The sequence below is a fragment of the Idiotropiscis lumnitzeri genome, chromosome 15 (genome assembly GCF_059441095.1).
Source record: "Idiotropiscis lumnitzeri isolate Australia: NSW breed Sydney's pygmy pipehorse chromosome 15, RoL_Ilum_1.0, whole genome shotgun sequence".
NCBI lineage: Eukaryota > Metazoa > Chordata > Actinopteri > Syngnathiformes > Syngnathidae > Idiotropiscis > Idiotropiscis lumnitzeri.
Window position 1 is genome coordinate 15,443,353 of NC_142405.1, and position 4,760 is coordinate 15,448,112.

General features: G+C 48.1%; 1 pseudogene; it reads left to right on the forward strand.

Annotated features, from left to right (window-relative positions):
- Positions 1 to 2,744: 2,744 nt before the first annotated feature.
- Positions 2,745 to 3,894, forward strand: LOC148323072 (SCAN domain-containing protein 3-like; annotated as a pseudogene).
- Positions 3,895 to 4,760: the final 866 nt, after the last annotated feature.

Here is a 4,760-nt window from a genome sequence, read left to right on the forward strand (position 1 = left end):
CTGCGCGGTCGACACTCTCGCGAAGCCCAAGAGGGTTTGTGACCTCGACGGACGGCTCCTGGCAGAGATCAGGCAGGTGACCCCACCTCTCACGCTAAGACTATTAGGCAACCATGTTGAGAGACGGGCGTTTTTGGTTATGCCTTCCAGAGCTGCGCCTATCGTTCTGGGTCTTCCCTGGTTACGGTGCCACCTGCCCGTAATAGATTGGGACAGGTTGTCGATCGACAACTGGAGTTCCCACTGTCACGCCCATTGTTTACGCGCGGCGGAGGAGGGGCCGAGTCCCCGTTCCTCAACCCCCGAGGTGATCTGTCTAAATAATGTGCCCCGGGTCTACTACGACCTCAGGGGGGTTTTCAGTAAGGACAGGGCTCAGTCCTTGCCTCCCCACCGTCCGTACGATTGCGCCATAGATTTGGTGCCCGGCGCGCCCCTCCCGTCGGCGCGCCTATACAAGCTGTCTCAGCCGGAGCAAGCAGCCATGAAGGAGTATATATCCGAGTCCCTCGCGGCGGGGCTGATTAGGCCGTCCAAGTCTCCGGTAGGTTCGGGGTTCTTCTTTGTGCCGAAGAAAGATAAGACGTTACGTCCATGCGTAGACTCCAAGGGGTTAAACGACATCACCGTCAAGAACCGTTACCCTCTTCCGCTGCTCGACTCCGCTTTTGCCCCGTTGCAGTCCGCCACAGTTTTCACCTAGTGCGCATTCGGGAGGGGGACGAGTGGAAGACCGCGTTCAAGACCCCCATAGGGCATTTCGAGTACCGGGTCATGCCTTTTGGGTTGACTAACGCTCCCGCGGTGTTCCAAAATCTGATTAACAACGTGCTCCGCGACATGCTAAACATCTCGTGCTTTGTATACCTCGACGATATACTGATTTTCTCGCGCTCCATCGAGGAGCACCAGCAGCACGTTCGGGCCGTTCTGCAGCGCCTTCTCCAGAATCGCCTATATGTTAAAGCGGAGAAGTGCGAGTTTCACGCACGCTCGGTCCAATTTTTGGGTTTCATAGTAGAGGAGGGACAGCTTAAGGCCGACCCAGCCAAGATAAGCGCCGTGGTGGATTGGCCGACACCCATAAACCGCAAACAGTTACAGCGATTTCTCGGGTTTGCGAACTTTTACAGACGTTTCATTCAGGACTATAGTCGCCGAGCGCTACCCCTCACTCGCCTCACATCCACCAAGATACGCTTCGCATGGGATCGGGAGGCCGAGAAGGCGTTTTCGGCCCTCAAAAGGGCTTTCACTAACCCCCCCGTGTTACGCCATGTTAACACCGATCTCCCCTTCATCGTAGAAGTGGACGCTTCTGATTCGGGAGTGGGGGCGGTGCTGTCCCAGCGTTCCCCGGTCGACCAGAAGCTCCATCCCTGCGCCTTCTTCTCTCGCCGCCTCACCCCTGCAGAGGCCAACTACGACGTGGGGAACCGGGAGCTCCTGGCCGTCGTTCTCGCCCTCCAGGAATGGCGGCACTGGCTGGAGGGCGCAGCTCATCCGTTCACCGTGTACACCGATCACACTCCTCAGCGTCGGATTATTCCTTCCCATTGCTCACGCCACGTACCACGTCTGTGTTTTGTATTGATTCCTCGTTTTCTCGATTCCCATTTGTTATGACCATTGCTTCGCCCATTGACTACGCCTCACGCCTTGTACTTGTCGGATTCCTTTGCTCGGTTCATTTGTTTCCCCTTGCCCTTTCGCGGCAAGCGATTTCGTTTCATGTTCTTTTCCCTTGCATTGGCAAGCGTTTTTCGTTCCCGTTGTTGTTTTCTTCCTGGAGTGGATTTTCCCTCCAGCGATTTATGTTGGACTTTGTCGGCTCCGCGCCCTTTTGTTCTTTAAGTACTTTTGTAATAATAAATTTCCTGTTAAGCACTCCATCTCCCGTGTCCGCGTTTGAAGAGTTCCATCATCGCTGCTTTTCCAGTCGCGGCTGGAAAAGCAGCCCCTTACAAGTTGAGCCAATCAGATGCTTTGTTTCTGAGTCACAGCCAATCGCGCACCAGAGCAGCAGAACAGGAAAGAGAGTGTTGCTCAAGGCATGGCTTTTTCAAAAGTTACGAAGGTCGATGCGGAAAATCGTTGTTTTAAAGATGAATGGACGGACAATTTTATGTTTATTCTGCCAGCAGCCGGTACAAAACCAGTGTGCCTGATATGCTCCGAAACCGTTGCATTCATTAAAAGTGGCAACATAAAGCGCCACTACGAGACAAGGCAGAGCTCTTTTGCGCAAAGCTTTCCCCTGAAGTCTGAGGTGAGAGCACGCAAAATCACCGAACTTCTAGCGCAGTATGACAGATCTACTCGACTCATCACGCAGACATTTACAGCTCAGCAGCGTGCAACCGAATGCTCACTCAAAGTGGCATGGATTTTGGGAAAACATAAAAAAACATTTAGTGATGGCCCAGTTGTGAAGGAGTGCTTAAATGTAGTTGCAGAGACATTATTTGAAGGAAAACAAAAAGACCAGATGTGTGAAATTACCAAACAAATCCCCATGTCTGCTTCAACTGCAATCAGAAAATCTGAAATATTAGCGGATGATGTACTGGCACAGCTTGATGCAGCTATTCAGAGTGCACCATGCATATCGTTGGCCATTGATGAGTCCACAGATGTTGCAGATCATGCCCAACTTTTGGTGTATGTGAGATTTTTTCACAAAGATATCAAGGTGCTTTGTGAGGATCTGCTGGGTGTAGCAGCACTTGAAAGACACACAAGAGGAGAAGACATATATGCTGCTATAAAACAGATGCTGAGACAGCGTGGCATAGATCCAAAACAGGTTGTGTCTGTCACTACAGATGGTGCTCCTGCCATGGTGGGAAAAGAGCGGGGGGCTGTGCCCCGAATGAAAGAGGACAACCCAAATCTTATTGCTTACCATTGTCTCATCCATCAGACTGTTTTGTGTGCCACTTTATCAGAACATTTTGCAGAAGTAATGAACACAATGATGAAACTCATCAACTTCCTCAGGGCATCTTCATCCCTTCAGCATCGTCTCCTGAGAGAATTCCTGGAAGATATTGAGGCAAATGCCAATGACCTTCTATTGCACAACAATGTGCGGTGGCTGAGTAAAGGCAATGCACTGGGACGTTTCTGGTTCATTCGGAAGGAAATAGCTGCTTTCTTAAAGCAGATCAAGAGTCAGAGAGCGACAGAATTTTCAGTTTTTATGCAAGATGAGCAAAAGATGGATAGGGTTGGTTTTTTGGTTGACATTACCTCCCATCTTAATGAGCTCAACATAAAGCTGCAGGGTAAGAGCAATTCAGTTGCTGATTTGATGACAGCTGTTCGATCTTTTCAGAGGAAGCTGTACATTTTCAAAGATGATCTCAAAGGAGAGTGTGAACACTTCCCAAAAGTGCAGGAACAAATTCAGGGTGGGATAGACGTTTCTCCCTATGTTGACTTCATAAACAAACTGATTGAAAACTTCAGCAGAAGGTTCGACATTTTCTGCCTTGGCCAGCAGCTACTCCTGCTAATTCAGAATCCATTCCTCATCAGCGATGTCAGAGGTTTTTCCAAGGAAAGTGACACAGATGTTCAAGTGGGCACATGCAGGATCTCTGCAGCTTGAGCTGATTGATCTGCAAGGAAAGAGCATTAAAAGAGCATTTTGAGACAACTGACCCTGCTACCTTCTGGCTACAGACTGGTCTTACCAAAGTAGCACTGCACACCTTGACAATGTTTGGATCGACTTACAGCTGTGAGTCATCTTTTTCCACTATGAACATCATCAAAAACAAATATCACTCAAGGCTCACTAATGAACATTTACATGTCTGCATGAGAATTGCACTGACTATGTTCCAACTAAAGGATTTTATACATTTGACTATAAAGGATTTTATATGATTGACTACAAATTACATGGATTCAGTTTAATGCAAGAAAGATATTTGCTGATTGTGCTTTGATTCGATGTGCAGTGGAAGGTCAGGGCAGGCTGTGTGAAATGCGTAGGTGGCAGATATTTTTTGTACAGGACGAGCCGCACTTCTGATAACGGGGGTACTGACGCAGGGCCTCCCCGACATCAAGGCGCTGCTGTGTGAGATTGGACGAGCCGACACGTCATCCTGCGGGCAGAAGACGTCCACTAAGAGAAAGCTAAAGTTAACTGCAGATGACACATAGCCAATAGTAGAATAGTAGGATGTCTTTGCTTTGTTTGCTGAAATGTATAAATGATCCTGGGCAACTCGGGGGGGCGTCGTCCTCTGTTGGGTACAGGGACGCGCAGAGCTGTAATGGTAGGAACCGAGCCCCAGGCTTTGTATTAGATCTACTGTTAGGAATAAATCCACTCCCGTGTGAAGTTGCCGGCTTCCTGGTCATCTTTCTCTCAAAAACGAGCGTGCATAATTGTTGGATGAATGAAGGTCGTGTTTGGTTAACCATTAATGGAGTCAGATAATTAATTCGAACTATTTTGGTAAACTTTTGGTACATTTAAAGTTATGAATTCCAACACAACCAAGATTTAAGTCACTCGCAGGGCAGTCACATGCCCATGTTTCTCATTAAGAGAAGTTAAAAAAGCTCTGTTTCAATTTGCCTTTCATAAGGACAGCCATTTTTATTGATTGTTTGTTGAACATGTTGACCTGTTTTACATGGTAAATTAGGCCTTCACTTTTTAAGGCTGGGAACTCTGATGAAAAAAAAGGAAAAAGATGTTAACGCAATGCTCAGCGTTTGGTTTGTTTCTGCAGGAGATA